Below are 21100 nucleotides of genomic sequence, written 5' to 3' on the forward strand. Positions count from 1 at the left end.
CTCTGGATTCTTCTCTGTGGATCTTCTCAATAATGTCAATGAACAGTACTCTCAACTATATCTTCCATCTTCCCAACTGAATCGTCCCTGTCAACTTTTAAAGTCAAGTCCCTTGACCTTTATGTAAATTTCTCCCCGTCAACTCTACATCCTAGTCTAGCTATACCTTCTATTCTTAACTCTCTTTAGTCCTTCATGTCAAAATTCTTGATGGAGTTGTTTTTACTCACTGCTTCCATTCATTGATCTATACCTCATCTCCTCCAAGGAGAAATGAAGGCAATATGTACCCCATGGGGCTGCTATTTGGATTAAAGGAGACATGAGTCTCAGTAGGTCACAGCATTCTTATTGAACTCATTTGTTTAGTAAAAATTTACTGAGCAATTCTACGTGGAAGGTGCTATGCAAGATGCTTTAACTTAACTAGATAAAATTTAGCCTCTTCCCGTCCAAGGGGACAAAAAAAGAGAACAAAACACACATAATTAAGAAGCAAGGTGACCCATTTTACAAAGTATGGACCAAGGCAGGGTCAACAAAAGTGGAATCACCTCAGATGTGAATGTTGTCCTCTGAAGTTGTGTAACATGGAGGCCCTGAATCTAAAGGAACTGAATGAGGAGCCCTGAAATGAGAACCAGGGAAAAGCAGAACTGTAACACTCAGGTTCAACAATTAGAGCAATCCAAAGTGGTAAAGGAAGGCTCAGTGTTGGTGATGCAAAGCCCCTAAGCACCACTCTTCCTCCAGCCCTGATAGCTCTCCCCAAATTTCTTCTCTTAGAATAAAGAATATTTATGAACACCAGAAATTTTGAACACTATTCTGTTACTCCAAGTGGGAAACTCTAGCACCCATGGTGCCCTCTGGTGTGAAAAACACGTTTCCTGTCCATACCAATATAATGGCCAGGTGCGATGGCTCACACCTGTAATCCCAGCATTTTGGGAGACTGTGGTGGGTGGATCATCTGAGGTCAGGAGTTCGAGACCAGCCTGGCCAACATGGTGAAACCCCATCTCTACTAAAAATACAAAAAGTAGCTGGGCGTGGCGGTGGGCACCTGTAATCCCAGTTACTTGGGAGGCTGAGGCTGGAGAATTTCTTGAACACGGGAGGCGGAGGTTACAGTGAGCCGAGATCATGCCACTGCACTCCAGCCTGGGCAACAGAGTGAGACTCTGTCTCAAAAAAAAAAAAAAAAAAAAGATGATGAGTTTCTTAAAACCAACATGTATCTCAAATCCAAGGTTAACTGTGATTCTTTTCAGAGCACAATAATTTGTAGCCTGCCTAACCTGAGTATTCTATTGGCAATCACTGATATGACCTCAAATTTGAATCTCCTTCTTGCTCCACAATTGTTGGAAGCAGGTGGCTAATTTTAAAACACTGTCTCTACTATCCTAAACTACCTCAACTGATACATTCTCATCAAGAAAGCCATCTGGGTTATTTTTGAATCCCATTTCAGGCTGGTAACTGCCCAACATCCATTCTTTACTTTTTTCCTGACCAAATGCACTTCATCACTCAGTTAAAATTCACTGACATTTACTGTTTATCCACACATACAGAGGACTAACACTTGCCTTTCTGCTCTCAGCATACTTGTTACATTCTCTTCTTTCTCCATGCAAAATTATTTTTGGTTTGTGGTTTCTTGCAAGACAGACTCAAAATCATTTTGTATTATATATTCTCCAGCTTTCCCAAGTTTCAAGATAGCTATTCCTAAAAATGATCATGGGCATGAACAACATTTTTGGGGATATAGAGTTCCCAAATAATGCCATGGAAGATACAGCTTAATGACTGGTCCACCAGTATCCTACAAGAATGTAGGCCCAGTATGGTGGCTTACGCCTATAATCCCAGCATTCTGGGAAGCCGAGGTGGGCAGATTGCCTGAGCTCAGGAGTTCGAGACCAGCTTGGGCAATATGGTGAAACCCCTTCTCTACTAAAAATAAAAAACATGAGCCAGGTGTGGTGGTGCATGCCTGTAGTCACAGCTTCTTGGGAGACTGAGGTTGAAGGATTGCCTGAACCCAGGAGGCAGAGGTTGCAGAGAGCCGAGATCCTGTCACTGTATTCTAGCTTGGGCCACAGAGTGAGACTTTGTTTCCAAAAAAAAAGAAAGAAAGAAAGAAAAAAAAAGCAATTACATTACACGGGCAAATGATTTACTCTCAGGAATATTTCATCTTTCTGTTTCATCACAAGGTCAGTTGTAGCCTTACTTCTGTTTCATTTTTCAACATTAGATGCATTTATAATAACAGCTCCATGCTTAATTATGTACAATTGAGCACCCATAGTTACATCATCTTGTTCATTTGGAAATGACTTTGAGAGCAACTTAACATTCTGGCTCAATGTTCTTTTACCCTGGGGTGTACCTGGGGTGTTCTTATCTACACTAATAAATAGTCCAATCAAGAAGATAAATTTTTCTTTTCTTACAACAACTTCTAAAGGATCTCTGAAGTTTGGCAGGCACATGACCAGGGAGGCAACTGGTATAGATGTAGCAAGCCCTATTACTATCCACCCATATGCCTACTGACTTCCAACAGTCAGTATCTGTGTTCCTAAGGGCTTTTCCAAATCATGGAAGCTTGGAAGTACAGAGAAACTAACATTCTCTAGGAGCAGCCTTCAACTAATGACTGTTGGGAGTTGGTGTATAAATATCTCAGTTCCCTCCCCTTTGGGTGGACTGATTTGGAGGCATGAGTTTTATACCATTTCCCAGTTTCTCTATTTTAATACTCCAATGTTGGCAGCTTTTCTGCTATGATTTAGATGTGTATGTCCCTCTGAAATTCACATGTTGGAACTTAAACCTGAAGGTAATAATATTAAGAGTCTTTAGGAGGTGATCAGGCCATCAGAGCTCCACTGTCATGAATGAGATTAGTGTCCTTATAGAAAAGCTTGAGGAAGCAAGTTTATCCCTTTTTTTACCCTTCTGCCATGTGAGGACACAGCATTCATTCTTTTCACCCTGGAGGACAGAGCAACAAGATTCCATCTTAAAGCGGAGGAGAAGCCCTTTCCAGACACCAAACCTGCCGGTGCCTTGATCTTGGACTTGTAAGCCTCTAGAACTACGAGAAATCAATTTCTATTATTTAAAAAGTATCCAGTCTAATGTATTTTGTTATAGTAGCAGGAACGGACTGACAGTTTCTGATATGGTTTGGCTGTGTCCCCACCAAATCTCACCTTGAATTATAATAATCCCCATGTGTCAAGGGTGGGGCCAGGTGGAGCTAATTGAATCATGGGGGTGGTTTCCCCCCTACTGCCTCATGGTAGTAAATAAGTCTCACAAGATCTGATGGTTTTATAAATGCACAAGTAATCTTGCCTTCCTCCATGTAAGATGATCGTTTGCTCTTCCTTCGTCTTCCACCATGATTGTGTGGCCTCCCCAGCCATGTGGAACTGTGAGTCCATTAATCCTCTTTCCTTTATAAATCACCCAGTCTTGGGTATGTCTTTATTAGCAGTGTGAGAACAGACTAATAAACTTTCCTTCCATATGTTACTTTCCTTCTCTCTCAATGGTATTCCACGAACGTTCCAAGTAAACTACTTGCTATTGAATCCTTGCCTCAAGGTCTGTTTCTGGGGGAGATTCCTAACTAAAATAGAGGAAGTTAAAGGACTTACACTTAGAACTTGAGAAAATACTTTTTACCTTTTTTTATGCTTGTAGAAGATTAATTTTAATCAATAGAGCAAGGCAGCACAATCTATTTACTAGCCATAAAATGGAATAATGATAACACCTAACTTATAAGCCTACTGCAAGAATCAAATGAGATAGTGTTTATAAAACATGTAACACAATATCTGGCATATAATACATGTTCAAAGAATTTGGTTACTGTTACAATCATTGTTCTAACTCTGAGGCATATCTTTTCTTTCTATAACCCAACAAAAAACTTATCAAGTACCTAGTATGTGTTATAATTTCATACTTTTTAAACATTAGACAATTACAAAAAAAAAACCCTGTTCTGCTTCATTTGAATTAAACCAAAATGGAAAAATATTAAATATCCAAAAGGAAGGCTGTGTGTGGTGGCTTATGCCTATAATTCCAGCACTTTGGGAGGCCAAGGCAGGAGGATTGTTTAAAGCCAGGAGTTTAAGATCAGCCTGGGCCTTGTCTTGTGAGTGTCTCACTTATCTTGACAAGTGAGACCTTGTCTCTTAAAAAAAATTTCCAAAGGCAGTTATGGTTTATCTAGAGAAGACCGGGCAGGACTGGAGTAATGGTGTCCTTAACAGCATTAGAATGAGGTTAGGGTTTGAACCAGCACTAAAATTCTACTTCCAAATGAAAAAACGTGAGAGTCTTTGCAGGAGACAAATCATATGCAATTTGGAGTGCAGTGCAAAAATGGTGCCCATCCCTACCTGGGATGCTGTCCCATGTGTATCTACATGGTAATTTTCTCTCCTCCTTCAAATGTCACTTTCTCAGTTACGCCTATTCTGACCATCCTATTTAAAATCACGCCCTTTACCGCCACCCATCGTAGCCCTTTTGATTTCCTTTATCCCACTCTATTTTATCAAAGCACTGATGACCTTCTGGCATTCTATACATTTATTTATTATGCTGTTTCCTGCCTGTCTTTCCTTCTTTTTGCATCTTCTATGTTCATAGAAGAACATTTTTATCTTCTATGTTCATTGATGTGCCCCCTCATGGTACATGCCACCTGAAGTAAGCAGAGTAGTACTCAAGGTGTAGCTGCTGAATGGGTGAGTGACTAGTTGGGAATGTTCATTGTAATATCTGTTTCCTATTTTTTAATCTAGCCTTCACAGGAGAAAGCAGACATAAACAGACACCACTCTAATAGACAGATCCAATTATCCTGTTTTAATCCGACTAGTTAAGTGAGTAACTTAGAGCCAAATGTTCTTCTGTTTTACAGTGATATTCACAGTCATTGCACACCCTGGTCTTTGTAGAAAAGAAAATTCTTTTCAGCGGGTGGACTGTGTTCTGTGTTTAAAATAAAATTGAGGTCTGAAAAGAAATGGGAAGCTACTGCTATCATCCTTCCTAAGCAAATAAAAACTCTAGGGACAACTCTGGAATTTTCTACCTCACTCGTTTTTCATTATTTTTTAGTAAGGTACAATGATATTATTATTCTTAGTCGCCCTGGGTGATTCCAATAATGATTTTGAAATTTTTCCAGCCATTCTATAGAATGCATATCATTTATAAGGTTCTACTTCACTGCTGTGAGCACAGTTGCACTGTGAATGTTTTATATTTTCCAGATGATAATATCATATGAAACATGATACCATCCTGTTGCGTTTTGATAATCCCTACCTCCAGCAAGCTCAAGCTCAAAAAATAAATCATATGATTTATTTTTCCATTTCAGTTTAGTTCAAATAAAACACAACAGAAATTTTTAAAAAATTGTCCAGTGTTGAAAGAAATATTGAAAAAGTAGTTGCAGAAGCCTATCTAACTATGCAAATGTTTTCACCAAATATCTCTAAACTCTTTGCTTTTAAATAAACTTCATACCAGCATAAGGTCTTACTTTTAAATTTGTTTTCTAGGATAAAATTTTTAAAATGCATCTTTCTAAAATGTCACTTGCCTTATATTTCAATTATTAAATAAGTTGGTCCACATTTTTGGAAAGCGAGATTAAGAAGGTACAATATATAAGGATAAAATGATGCAAAAATATAGAGCAATACTCACTCAAATTCAAAGGTAATAAATTCAATACTTTAATGACCAAGAGGGTAATATAAACAATTAAAATGGCCTGATTATAGGCAGTAGGGAGTGATGGGGACTGTGACAAAGTGAAGACTCCATGACCAATCCATGTTAGAGGCAGCTGCTACTCAGCTACAGCATATGATTGTCATGAAGAAACATGGTCAGTGTTGACAAATTTTGCAACTATGTGTATGTGTGTGTATTTGTGTGTGTGATTTTTTGAATAAGAGAAGCCAGAAATCTAGATTTTTTTTTTCTCGGAAATTTCACACTGTCTGTGTTAAACAGAACACATTTATACCACAAAATTAGATACTGCTCTAAATTGACATAGTCAAATATTTAGTACCTAATAGAATTCACAGTGTTCTACACCTTCCAACTTTAGAAGAATAGCTCAATTCGATTTAAAAGACAGTAAAAATCTCCAGTTTTCATATCCTGTTACCTAGGGATTAGTAGGCTCTAAATGTTAAGTGATTCTTTCAACCAGTGTAGACTCCTAATATCCCAACACAGGACCTTGCCTTAGAAATCCAAGCTGAAGCACACAAGGTAACTGCTGTCATAGATAGTACCCATATATTGCTTTAAAAAATCCCTGGCATTTATCATCCTAGAATCCTCTATCTCCGAGAATTCTGCCGCAAACATATCTGACCAGAAGCCTGAAAAGCCCTTGGGACTCACCCTGGGGAACCCCTTGCTGGGATCACTCACTTTGATTTATTTTTCTCCCAAACTTTCTGATTTCTTCCTCATTTCATAGTGCATCTGTTGCTATGGAAACATTGGCGCCGAAGACTTGGGCAGAACCATATAAAACCCCACCTTTCACTACACAAATCAAGTGATATTTGAGCAGGAATCACACCACCAATTAGGCATATTCATACCAGGTTTGGGACAATAGAGCAGTAGGTGTTAAGCTGCATCTAGCAATCAAATAATTATTCTCAATGTTTTTCAAGAAGCTCAGTTTATTTGCTCTATTGTTGGGAAGCCCGCTCTCAGCTTATAGTTTGCTTCATCACTTTCTCTCTTTTCCATGTGTTTAGAATCTCCACCTTATATCCACATCCAATATTGGAATATTTGTCTTTCTCCAACCAGAAACAGGTAGAGGGTTTAATCTTTCTCTCTGCCTCTTTTTTATTCACAGAAAATAGAAAACTAATATTAGTGTGAAACTAGTTTGTGTATTTTTAAAGAAAATGGATGAGATAACTTTCAGATTAGTTAATTTTAGATTAGCCAACTTTTGTTTAGGACCCCAAACAGAACTTTTCTTATCCACTGAGTTGCTGCATACCATAGCTTTGATGGTCTTGGATTCAGATGATACAGGGTTTGACTCTGCCTCTTGACTCTATCTAACTGCACGATATTTTGCCTTGAGTGGCCCTTTAAATCATGGCACCACCCTTTCTCATTCATATTCAAATTTTTTAGCCTGGGTAATATCCATTCATCCATAGTCATTTATTAAAGACCTAACATGTGTAGGTGTAAAGCCAGGTGCTGGGGATACAAAGATGAAGAAACAAGATGCCTGCTTTAGCAGAGTTCCCAGTTTAGTGCAAGAAGGGAGTTAAGTTTAAAAAAAATCTACAAAACATTGTGATGACTGTTTGAGAGGAACAATCCAGAACCATGTGGGAGGATTTTGGGATAGGGGTGGGGTGGGAGAAGGTGGTAGCTGGACAGAAACTTTTCAATGAAGGGGTGATACTCAGATAACAGAAGATCATTTTGGGGGTAGGAATGAAAGAGAAGAGATAGGAGGCTGACACAAGATCTAATTGAGAGATGCAAAGGGGAGTGGCAGTGGAGACAGGGAAGGGCACATGCAAAAAGTGTTTTTTAGGTCGCAATTTATTTATTTATTTAGAGACAGAGTCTTGCTTTGTCGCCCAGGCTGGAGTGCAGTGGCGCAATCTCAGTTCACTGCAACCTCTGCCTCCCGGGTGCAAGCAATTCTCCTGCCTCAGCCTCCCGAGTAGCTAGGATCACAGGCGTGCGCCACCATGCCCAGCTAATTTTTCTGTATTTTTTAGTAGGGACAGGGTTTCACCACGTTGGCCAGGCTGGTCTCGAACTCCTGACCTCAGGTGATCCTAGAGTGCTGGGATTACAGAGGTGAGCCACCGTGCCCAACCAAGTTGCAATTTAGATACCGCTTGGCTGTGAGGGTGGGAGAAGAGTAGACTCTACTTGGAGTCCTAAAGAGATAGCACACAACTTGCAGGTAGGTAGCTGTTATCTTAAGAACCCTCAAAAAGGATTAAACTACTACTTAAGGCATGAATAACTATTATTCAAATATTATTGGCAAATTCTTTTTTTTATTTGTTTCCCTATCTCTAATACCTAAAGAAGAGAGAACATTGTCCTAAAAACCACCAGGATGAGAAAAACTCTAAGTTGTGTTTCTGTAAATTTTTTTTAAATCCCCCTCCTCCATCAGTGTTCTTATTTTTAGAAGTTAAATCATACCCACATAACAACTGTTCCTACTTTAGAGGAATAATCTTTCTTTTAAACAAATAAAGTGTAAATGTTCTATTCTTCCAGGAAGTTCACTTCCTGGGTCAGTAAACTGTAATGTAGCTATAAAATAAGGGGGCAACAGAGCTGACAGCTAAAAACAATTAGCTAAAAAATCAGTATTATACAAACACCATTTGCACGATTCCAGTGACCATTAGAAACAAACATAGGAAGTTCCCACTAGAAAACAGCAAAATAATTTCTTAATCGTATGCCAACCTTGAATTTTAATTGGAAATGAAGCTAATAACTGTTGTGTCTATCAGAGATCTCATATTTGGAACCAAAGGTGGGAGTTTCTCTCTCTGTGTTTTTCTCTTTCCCCTTCCCTCCCTTCCTCCTTTCCTTCTCCCATTATGTAAGTTGTTATCAAAAGAGTGATGGAACCAATATTGATTGCAGAAAGTCTTCTTGGTTCAGTTGGACAACGGGGTAATAGAAGAGTAGTAGGGGCATGAACCAGTGCCAATTTACCTTATGGCCAATTTACCTTTATCATCAATGACACAATGGCAATTCCGTTGAAAATTAGCAAAGGAAATCCCACAACTGGACATCTGTTTAAAAATGTAAGTTAAATTTGCTTCTTATACAAGCAACGAAATATTGATTTTTGGTTTGGAACATTCAGTTAATCATAATACCAAACACAGCAAGGCAGTCCATGCATTTACTCTCCCTTTTCATGAGGAAATCTACACGAACAGGAATGCTGAATCTGAGGATTTGACAGTATTGGAGAGTCAAAGTGGGTTGATTAATCCAGTGACTTTTAAATTATTGGAGGTTCAAGGACCTCAAGCAAAACTTTTCTTATCCATTGAATTGTTGTATACCACAGTGTTTATGGCCTTTGGATTCAGATGATCCAGGGCTTCTTGATTCTATCTAGCTGAATGATATTTTGCCTTGAGTGACCTATTTTATGGGGCTCTTATGAAGACTAATTAATACACACAGGTAAAACACTTGGATGTGGGCTTAACACATCTTGTTCAATATGTTAGCTATAATCACAAAAAGTATATTTTTCTTATCATCTACATTGCCATTGCACAATTAGCTAATTATGCATGCGCATCTCAACAATTGAGTGTTACCTTTCTAAAACAGTTACCTGAGCAGGCCTGATCCTAACATTTGAGAGACAAGAGTACAAAAGGAGTCCCACATATTACAGATCTCAATATTTAAATACTATAAATCAAGCTAAAAAATGTTAATTTAAACGTGTTATATCTTCCTGGCTTAACAAATAATCCCTTCCTAACAACCTAGAAGCCAGATTTAAATTTAGAATACTTAAATTTGGGAACATAGCAAAGCAAGGAGACCCAGTCTCTGGTCCCCTCCCCATCCCTTCCTCTTTCTACCATGGCCTTCAGCACCTGTGTGGAGACTACAAAGTCCACAAGTCCAAGCTCCATTTACACCTCCCACCAACAGTCTTTTTTCAGCCCCCATGGGACCCAGGAGCCCCATGAGCAGTGAATTCCAAGGTCCCAGCTACGCAGAGCAAGACTCAGAGGGAGGCAAAGGGCTCCAGGGGAAACGTGGGGTCTTTGTTGCAGAGGAGCAGGGCTGTCCAGGTGATGAGAAGTTGGAGTACAGAGTAGCAGAGCCCTCTAATATGCAGGGACTGGTACAGGTACCTCTCTTGCTAGTTTAAGATTATTTTTTCTGTCCTGTTTTTAGTGCAAGTGAAGAACAATTACCTCCTTTTTCTCTTCCACTTACAAATCATCTTTCTTCACAGAAAAGTTTATAAAGAGTTATAAAAGCAACAACATGATTGTTAAGTTACCTGGACAGCCACAGACATTTCCTATTTATCATGAGAGCTACAGTAAGAATATGCACTGATCTGAGTATGATCTTTTCATATTTAGTTAATAATAACTTTATTAACCAAAGCTAATTGAACCAAGAGGGCCATATTCATGGTGAACTAAACTCAAACATGACTATTGGGCTTGCTGAATGTAAGATCATTCAGAAAAGAAGGCCAGACCCGTGTTGGTGCCTGATCTATTTCCAAATTATATCTCTTGCTTCTGCTTCACTGTTTCTTTCAGATTATACCTTTCTAGGATTTTCTCTTACCTGAGAAAATGGGACCTTCCTTTCAAAATTCCTGCTGGTATATGAGGATCAAGCTGAAAAGCCACACTCTTCCTGACATGTCACTGCTGGCTCCAAGAGGAAAAATTACGTTCTGTGTGGGGCACCCATATTGTACCTTCAATGATGCACATCACAGTGAACATTACACCATGAACCTTAAGTTAAACCCCCATGTCATAGCAAATGTTTCCTATGGGAGGGGAAGAGAGGGATGACTGGTATTCAACCCTGTTTGCCCCTAAGTCCTAGGGTAATGGGCATTTCTGTTGTCTTTTTTTGTTTTGGTTTGGTTTTGGTTTTTTAGCACCCATCACATCTCTTGTGTTTCTTTCACTGGAAAAGGGTAGTGGGCCTACTAATCAAGGTACTCCCACTCCTATCCTATGCCCAGTGGGTTGGGTGTAGGGGAAGAACCCCAAGCATAGCAACCAGTGGACTGTGGTCAAGCTCAGAACAAGTCATTCTTGGCTAGAGTCTCTTCCAAAGCGCCTGATATCTAGACCTGGAGCTAACTAGCTTCGTCTGCTTCCAAGCTGTTTTGGGATGTGTGTGTGTGTGCGCGTGCGTGCGTGCGTGTGTGTGTGTGTGTGTGTGTGTGTGATTCCCTACCCTCCGCCACATTCCTGGCAATTCTTTTAGCTACCTGATATCCTTCTAGTAAATTCCTTTTGCTGGAGTTAGGCAGAGTTTCCTTCATTTGCAGGCAATCTAAAAGTCATTGCTGATACACTTGGCAGAGCCCCTGACACAAGAGAGAATCAATGAATGTTTGTTACATAAATGAATAACTACAACCTAAATGTATATCACTGCTTATTTGTAAAATAGTGGGGTTTTTTCTGATTCATAAAACAACACATCATTGGCTAATTTGTTTTTTTTTCAAGGCAGGGCCTCACTCTGTCGCCTAGGCTGGAGTGCAGTGGCGCAATCTTGGCTCACTACAATCTGCACCTCATGGGCTCAGACATTCCTTCCACCTCAGACACCTGAGTAGCTGAAATTACAGGCATGCACCACCATGCCCAGCTAACTTTTGTATTTTTTGTAGTGAAGGGGTTTTGCCATGTTGCTCAGCCTGGTGTCAAACTCCTGAGCTCAAGCGATCCACCTGCCTGAAGCTCCCAAAGTGGCGAGATTACAGGTGTGAACCACCATGCCCGACCTACTACATTTTTTAAAATTTGGAAAAGTATAACAAAATAAAAGCCATCCATACTTCTACCACTAGAGATTGCCTAACTTTTGAATTTGTTCTGTTTTTTTTTTAATATACTTGCATGATGTTTTCATTTCACAAAACACGTATTAACAATACAATATATGTAGTAGTGCATTTTGTTTTTTTCCACTTAAAATTGTGGTGAAGGTTGTTTCATGTCACTATATAATCTTCAAAATGATTAATTTTAATACCTATATAGTAGTCTGTTATCTTGGGACCTTAAATATCTTTACCAAGCTCCCAAGTTCTAGTTATATAGGTTCTTTTTAATATTTATTACTATGAAATATATTATAATACACAATTTTACCTGCATCTACTTCCTTACCAAAGACAAAAGCAAACATAAAATAAAAAGCAAGAGGAATAGTACATCAAATAATTAGAACTTTTAAAAGCTTTTGACAATTTTTTTAAATTTCATTTAATTTTAATTTCAGTCATTTTAATTTCAATTACAGCTGTTTATTTTAATAAACAGCTGGAGCACAGTAATGAGATCTCAGCTTGCTGCAACCTCCACCTCTCAGGTTCAAGCAATTCTCCTGCCTCAGCCTCCCAAGAAGTTGAGATCACAGGAGTGTGCCACCATACCCAGCTATTTTTTTTTTGTATTTTAGTAGAGACGGGGTTTTCCTATGTTGGCCAGGGTGGTCTCAAACTCCTGGCCGCAAGTGATTCACCTGCCTTGGCCTCCCAAAGTGCTGGTATTATAGGCATGAGCCACCGTGCCTGGCAGACATTTTGATAAGTATTTTTAAACTTTTCTGTAGGAAGGTTGTATTATGTAACCCTCCCACCACAAGTAATGAAAGAGATTGTCCTTCTCACTGCATCCTTGCCAGTATTGAGTTTATTTTTTGTATTTTTTACTTATTTAATACATAAAACACAGCACCTCATTTTTATTTTAATTTGCATTTCTGTGATTAATAGTAATAACATTTATTAAATGTGTGCATTGGTCTTTTATTTCTTCCTTTTGAATTATGCATTCAGATATTTGGACAATTCTATTGGGGTACTATTCTATTGTTTACTCACTGATTTGCAAGAGTTCCTCAAGGCTATCATGAACTGTCATATCACGTTTGGTGTCAATATTGTTTTCCATGATTCTGTTCTGCTTTAAAATGCATGCATTTCTGCATATGAAAGTTTAAAATATATTCAAATCTTTATTTTGCTTTGTGATTCTTCCCATTGGTTTTATATTTAAAAAGTACTTCCCCTAAAGTTAGTTAAATATTTTATTCTAGCTTTGTTTTCCACCCTGCATAAAAACTTAAAATTTATGTGGAATTTCGTTTGGAGGGTCATGTAAACAGAGGTTCTTAGTTGAATGCTTTCTATACACTTAGCCAAGTTCCATGACGTTTTCGTCAAATACTCCTCCCTGGTTCATAATGCTTTCTCTGTCATATTTCTGGTTCTAAGAATGACCTAAATCTGTTTCCAGGCTCTTCTACTCCACTGAGCTATTAATCAATTCTTACACCAGTACTACATTGCTACAATGATTGTAGTTCAATGATCAAATTTATTTTTGTTTCAACAATGGCACCCATTACCACTACCACTCCCATCTACCTACCTTCACCCCACCACCCACCACCCCCATCCATACCACCTCATCCACCACCTTCATGTATTCATCTCTACTGTCAAACTTCCCCCACCTCCACCATCCCCAAAACTCCACTCCCCACATCACCTGTATTTACCACCACCTCCCATCTTACCACCACCACTCACCTTCCCCACCACCACTACTATTCTTTGGAAAAGTTTTCTTTTATTTTCATATAGTGATTCTTCCAGATGGATGTTAGAATCATTTTGTAAGGTTCTCCCAAATCCCAATGTAATAAAACTATATAATTGATCTGGGAAAAATAACCGTTTCATAATATTCATCTTTCTACCAAAGCATAAGGTATGTCTTTCTTTTTTTGCTTCTCAGTTTATTGGTTTGAGTAAAATTGTATAGCTTTCTACAAGGCTTTTATATATTTCTTATTATTCACAAGTATTTTATGTACGTTTTCTATTGTTCCTACTCAATTTATATATTAGTTAATTCATGAATAGAATCATTTTCCCTTCTACTTTTTAGTTAATAAAACACTGGCATTTAGGGTGGCCATCGATTTTTGAACATGTATTTTATAACAAACAACCTTACTGAAATTTCATACCAGTTCCTTTAGGTTTTAATTGATCCCATGGTGTATCCATCACTTTTAAACAAAATCAAGACACACTGTCTAATTTTTGGTTACTTATATGAGAAGATTCACTTAAGCATAGGCATTAAATACTATTTTACTATTTTTTTTAAATCACCCTTTTATGAGATGAATATAAAGACCTGAAATTGAAGCCACTTTAGAAATCTAAAACATAACACGTGTTCCTCTGCTGAACTACATTCATTTTCTTTGGGCACTCAGTCTTACTATTCAAAACTACAAAAAGGGCTCTGAATGAGAGACATTAAGTCACTTCTCACTTGGATTAAACAGGACAAATTAAAACAATTAAACAAAATAAAACAATTCAGAATTTTGACAGAAACACACCAGCAACTTGTTGCCATATAAAGAGTAATTTGTCTCCTAATTTAACTCCAGAGATAATGGCCAGGATGATTTTTTAAATAAAACATTTTTAAAATGTTTTATTTAAAATATATATAAAATATATAGTGAGAAAGCAATTGCATGCTCTTCTATATATGAGCAGATACCTTTTTCCCCAGATAAGCATACATTTCCTATTTCAAAAGATCAGGATAATAGTACCAACAAATCATTAATTCACAAAACATTTGTTGTGCTCCTAGTAAGTGTGGGGTTCTGTGTTATTGGGAAAGATTAGAGGGCTATAGTGATGATTATGGACAGGAACTGAAGAGACACTGGCATATAACAGAAGCTCAACAAATAATTAAGTGTATTATTTATTTATTATTATACATAATGATTATTAATTATTGTTTACTATAAATTTCCAGAAGACTGAAAGTCTAGCTCACCATTGTCTTCCAAGGGCCTAGCATGGCAAATATACACATGCAATAAATATTTGCAGAATATTTGTTGACTGATTGATGTATTTTTACAAAAACCTCAGTTGCCAAAAAAATATTTTGACTCAATTCTTAACTTCTAGCCTAAATCAGTTCTTAAAAGATGCATTTGTTAAAGCCAAGAATACTCCCCTTTTGAAGTCAGAATAAGGTTCTAAATTGCTCTTTCTACACCAGAAAAAAAAAAACCTTCTAAAAATCAGATCTTTAAGTTGGCACAGGAAAATGCTATGAGGCAGAGTATTCGTTCCTTCACTCATTCGCCAAATGTTTATTGAGGACCTTCTGCATATAAGACATAAAATAAATGGCCATTATAGAGCTTACAGACATAGCCAAACAAACAAACAGGCAATTGCAAACTGGAATAAGTGTGTGGAATAAAAGTAAAAGGATGATGAGAGAGTTGGGTTGGTGGGGAAGAGAGGTCAAGGAAGCCCAAGGGATGAGTATGACCCACACTGGTAAAATATAGAGGGAAGATGGTTGGGGATGTTCAGAAACAGACAGAGGGTCAGTGTGACAGCATCAAGAGGAAGAGATGCACAAGATGAGGCTGGCCAAGTACCAAAGGCTCTAGGAGTCTCTGGAATCTGTCCCAGGTATGTGGGTGGTATTTTATGTAGGGAACTGACATTATCCTATCTGCTCTGCATGAAGGATTAGAAGAGCCAGGCAAGGAACCAAGGTTCTTGTTAGGAAGTTATACTAGTGGTCCAGGTAAGAGATGGTAGCTTGAAGTTTGATAGTGATGGTGGCGGGGATAGAAAGAATTTATTAAGATGTATTTAGAGATCTATATAGAAAATAGCATTTATGAGACTACATGATGGTTTTAAATGTGGAGGGTCAAGGGAATGGAGGTGTCAAAGGTGATTCTGGTTGGGTTTCTGGTTAAAGCAACTCCATGGATAGTGGTGCCATTTACCAGGTTAAGAAGGACTAGAAAGTTGTTAGCTTATCTTTGTTGCTATTATTGTTTTTGTTGTTTAATGCATTTTGTTTGTTTTGCATTTGCTTGGAAGGGTAGCAAAAAGGATGGAAGGCAACATCAACAAATCATTTGGGGACAGAGTATGTTTGAGATACTCTAGAAGACCCAGGTCCTGGGTTGTCGTGGCTCCCAGGTAAGTGACATGTATAAGTGAGGTACCTTTGAACCCTGCTCTTCCCTACCATGGTTGTGTATATAAAGCCTCAAATAGGTTAGTTCCCTTAAATAATCTTTAAAGTATTTTCTGAACCTATGCTACTCTATCTTTACCTTCTGCTCTTATGCTAACATAATGTTAATGTTGTCATTAAACACAGTTCAGAGGGATGTTGGTGTACTGGGCTGAAGAGTGTCTCCCAAGAATTCATGCCCATCCAGAACCTGTGTATATGACGTTTGGAAGTCACGCCTTTGCAAATGTAATCTGGTTAACATGAGGTCATACTGAATAAGGAACAGGTCCTAAATCCACTATGAATGATGTCCGTATAAGAAGAGGGAAATTTGGACACAGGGACAGAGATAGAGAGGAAGATGCCATGTGAAGACAGAGGCAGAGATTGGAGTTATGCTGCCACAAGCCAGGGAATACCTGGGGCTACCAGAAGCTGGAAAAGGCAAGCAAGAATCCTCCCTTAGAGGTTTTGGAGGGTGCACGGCCTTGCCAACACCTTGATTTTGGACCTCTAGCCTCCAGAACTATGAGAGAATAAATGTCTGTGGTTTTAAGCCACCCAGTTTTGGTAACTTGTTATAATAGCCCTAGGAAACTAATATAGTTGGGAAATTTAAGGGAATTAACTGAGCCTGAATCATTATGTAGGACACATAGTATAGATTCAGTAAATATCCATTTCCCTCTTACTCATAACGGTCATCACCATTTTCCTGGTGATTTAAATTATGAGTAATCCATACATCTACTCATCTAGGTAGGTCTTACTATTCCCAGGACTGTTTTATAAGTGAGGAAACTGAGGCTTAGGAAAGTTAAGTAATTTTCCCAGAATCACAAAGCTAAACACAGAAGAGTCAGATTTCAAATGCCTACCTCCCATACCTACAGCATTTCAGCAGGCCCTGACAGAGTGGAAAGGCACTGCCAGACTAGATTTTCAGTGCTTAGATATCAACTGATTCAATGCTTAGATATCAATTTTCAATTGATATCTAATTAATAGCAATTAAAACTCACATTATTAATAAAATAACAAGCTGCAGAGACCTAGTACAATCTCTACCTATTCACAGAAGAACACACGATTTTTAGTCTAAGGTCAACATTACCCAGGAACTTGCCATTGGCTTCTATTGCTTCCATTTAGCAGTGCACCTGCCTTGCACATATGTATTCCAAGTCAAGGTATTATCATCAGATTGGACATTTATGGCTTTGATTTACTTAAATGCATTTTCCTTATGTATTCCTCCACTTCATTTTGATGATACTGACTCATTTTCGCCACCTAACAAGACTATAAAAATAAATAGCGCGAGTGCAGAGGAAACTGTCTCCAAACTTCATATCCAAGATGCCTATCCTTTATATTATAAAGCAAAAGATAAACCCATACTTTAAATTTACCTTTCTCCCTAACTAACCTGTTTACCTTTCTCCCCAACATTGAGTTGTGCTATTGAATATAACAGATACACAAATCTAAGGTGGCAGAGCTGTTATTATAGGGTGTCATTTTCATAGAATTCTAGTGTGGAAGGGGCTTCTAAAAAGCATCTTGTCCATCTGTATCAGGTAAGAAAAAGAGTGTCTACAGCCTCCAAGCCCCAAAAGAGAAGCGGTTGCACTAAGAGATTTTGTGAGTTACCTAAGACCCTGTGGCTATATCTTGGTAGAACTCTGTAGAATGCCAGGTTTCCTGATTTCCCTAAAAGTGTGTTCAGTCTTTCAAGCTGTCATCAACTATTAACAATGACACTTTCCTCTGGCTTTGTGCCAACTTTTCTTTTTGTTTATTATTCTGGCCATAAAAAGATCACCATAAATAGCCTCAGCGATTCAGGTTTCCTTAATTGATGTCTAATGTTGACAAATTAACTCAGCCTGAGTTGAAAGCTCCATATACACACACACACGGTTTCAAGAAGGGCGATCGCGCTTATCCTCCAAACTGAGCAGTGATGATCCCTGGACTTCTCAAGTTTACCCTCTAGGAGGCTGACATGGCACACAATTTTGACAAGAGTTTGGAACCGAGATCCTCTTCCACGCCCTGCCCACAAGGGTGCCCACAAGCAGAAGTTCTCTCTCTCTCTCCATTACAACCCACCACGCGCGCGCGCACACACACACACGCGCGCACACACATACACACACACACAAATAACAAAGGAAAACACAGCCCCATAAAGGCTCAGCTATTGCATCCTCCAGTCCACACCTGCCAAAAGACAAAAACCATACGGGAATCCTGCCCTGGCAATATGTCCAGCACTCCTCGGGAAAAGCAGCGCCGTGACAACCCCAGGGTGTGCGCGGCTGTATACACACAAAGAACTGGTGCTGGGCTTGCGAGCGGTTCGGGGTACCAGCAGGATCTCAGGGCTGGAATCCGGGGTTCTCCTCCACGCCCTCCCGCCCAGCAAAATGGAACTATCCTTTATTTGACCCGTAGAGAGCCCAGGCTGGATAGTAGCGCAAGGGTTGGGGGTGGGCGGTCCCCTATCCCTACCCTCCAGGCAGCAGGTCCCCAGCCTTTGCATCTCCTAGGAGATGCATGATCGCGCTGTCACAGAGGTCCTCTTCGCATCCTCTCCCGTCAAAGCGAGATGCTCCTGGTACCAGCGGCGCGCATCCCCGCAGGCGCCTCTCCTCGCGCGGACACCCACCCAGGCAGCCCCGACAGGCGCGCCTGCCTACCTGGTGGCCGGCTGTCAGCGAAGCGGCGGTGCCTCAGCCCCTTCTCAGCTGCTACAGCGCTCCCAGCGCCATGTTCCCGGTCTCCCCGGGCGCACGCTGGGGAACTACTACGGGCTGGGTAGGGGCAAGGGGGCGGGGGCCAGCGGGAGGGGGTGGGAGGCAGAGCCACAGCTTTCTACTCTCCACCCAAACCTCCCCCAGTTACTGAGCATGCCCAGCTGCCCGGCTTCGCTCCTCGGAGGACTGTCCATGAGCGCACGCAGCTGCTCCGGGTTTTCGCTGCAGCCGGCGGGAGGCAGGCGGTAGCTGCGGCCGGGGGTGGAGGTGAGGGGGAGGGTCGGGGGGCGTGTCTACACTCCGGGTGCAGGAGCCGGGAGCTGGAGCAGGCGACCAATCCAGTCACGCTTACTGCCAGCGGTCCCCGGCGGGGGCAGTTCCTGCACGCCCTCTCCCCCAGCACTCGGGATTTGCAGAAATTTTGTTCAGGACCATTGCAGGATTGAGCTTTGCTTAAGAGGCTAGCAGAGGTGGGGAGGAGGAGGGGCTGAGAAGCAGAACGTCGGGTTGGCTGCTTTGCCACCACCTGGACCGGTGCTTCTCAAACTTTAATGTGCCTGTGAATTAAAATGCAGATTCAGATTCAATTGGCTGTGTCCTGAGATTCTGCAAGTCTAACAACCTCCCAAGTGATGATGCTGCTGCTGGCCCTCCCACCACTCTGAATAGCAAGGATCTAGATAACCCGTTATCTGTGACCTCTGAGTGATCATCCTTCAATCCGCCAGCCCAGCAATGGTCTCTGGTGTCCACAGAGACTCCTCTAGCCTGGGGTTGCTGGGCCTTCCCTGGAAGGAGTCTTCGTGGGGGTAGGCTCCACGAAGCTTCTGACCACCCAGCTTCTCCTTGGCTGCTGTCTGATTTACAATTTAAGGCCCAGGGGAAGAAGGATTCCTGGACCTTTTCATGCTCACTCTGCTAGTTGACTAGTAAGCCAGTTGCTGGTTGAGCTGCCCTGATCAAGTCTGAACCATTCTGCCTTGGCTGTCCCCTTGCCTTTCCTGAGCTGGGACAAAAACTCAGACTGGGCATCAAAGTGTTTATTGTCTAATAGCAAGCTTGGGCTTGCCCAGTTAAGAAAACTGACAGATTATGACAAACATATAGCGCATTTTTGGACCAAGAGATGACAAGCCTTTGTGTTGAGTGATGTTTGGGCTGAAGTTTGCAATGATATTTGGCGGTTCAACTTAAACTTCCCAGTTGCCTACTGACCTCCCAGACTCTTGAAGTCTCCAGCATTATCAAGACTCTAGTGAATGAAAGACATTCACGAAGTAGTCCTGAGGTTTCACCCTTGGAAATGAAGAAGCCACGCCCTTGTCTGTCTTCAGCTGCCACAGGGGTACCCTTATGAGCTAGTAGTGGATATGGAATCTGATCCCATAACTAGATAGCAGGTTACAAAATAAGGATTTGTATCTTGCCATTCCCTACTATACTCAATGACCTTAGACAGTTTTCTAGCTAATAGTATAACAGTTATCATTTCCCCTTGCTTGTTTTCCATTCACTTAGTACCTTTAATATCGTACTGGCCATCTCAAAACAGAAACCACAGGATAAATGGATGATTACTTTTCTCCTTCAGTAGTCCTGTGTCCTTGTGTATCATACTCTCTTTTTCCATTTAGAGGAGTAAGAGCCTCTAAATTCATCTCTTCCTTCTCAAAGCTGCACACAGCCCTAACAACCTACCCACTGCCACCACTGTCACACCCACAACTATATGCATAAGTATTCTCTACTTTTGATTTTCTTATATGTGTGCTCACATAGATGCGAAAGCCAGAACATATTTTTACTGAGATAGAGTTTGTCATTGGTTAGTATCAGTTAAAATTTTTATTTGGAATGTTGAACTTTAATCACTTAAAATAGCCTTCCTGTTATACATAAAGTTTGTGTTCGTACGTTTGTTTCTGCTAGTTAAATATGATGATGATTATTAGCTGCCTCAAATTTATTTTGGAAGCATGCAAGGTAAAAATTATAGATGAATAATAATACTATTTCTGTAAATACTGCATTGCATGAATTCCTAAGGGTTTTCTTTGTATGTAATGTCATTTCTTGAGAGTTTAGTCTGCAGTATTTGACTAAGGACCAACATCTGTGGGTGGGAGTGATACAGGAAGCAGGAGCAGGCAGAGGTGGAAGCTAAGCTGTGATGCAGGCCAATTGCAGTCTTTGTCAGCCCCTTAGGGAGCTCACTAGCTAGGATGATTCTTCAGAATGACCATGAGTTGGTCTGAGATAGTCAGTCTTTTATATCCACATCAATCATTGAGCATGGGCTGTTCCTAGGAGGGGCATGAACTTAAGACAGGCAGCTCTGGCAATCCTTAAAGGCAACGACAGCTAAAGACCTCCGTCAGCTGTAGTCCCTACAGC

General features: G+C 40.2%; 1 protein-coding gene across 3 annotated transcripts in view; it reads right to left on the bottom strand.

The window, feature by feature from the left end:
• PAK5 (p21 (RAC1) activated kinase 5) overlaps nucleotides 1-18953 on the bottom strand; it is a 302429-nt gene extending 283476 nt beyond the window's left edge. Inside the window, exon 1 of one of the 3 annotated variants that reach the window (XM_025399265.1) lies at nucleotides 18650-18953. The gene's annotated coding sequence lies outside the window, so the exon portion shown is untranslated. The remainder of the gene's footprint in view (nucleotides 1-18649) is intronic. The other 2 variants (XM_025399267.1, XM_025399266.1) reach the window with 2 other exon arrangements.
• Nucleotides 18954-21100: the final 2147 nt, after the last annotated feature.

The sequence above is a fragment of the Theropithecus gelada genome, chromosome 10 (assembly GCF_003255815.1).
Source record: "Theropithecus gelada isolate Dixy chromosome 10, Tgel_1.0, whole genome shotgun sequence".
Lineage (NCBI taxonomy): Eukaryota > Metazoa > Chordata > Mammalia > Primates > Cercopithecidae > Theropithecus > Theropithecus gelada.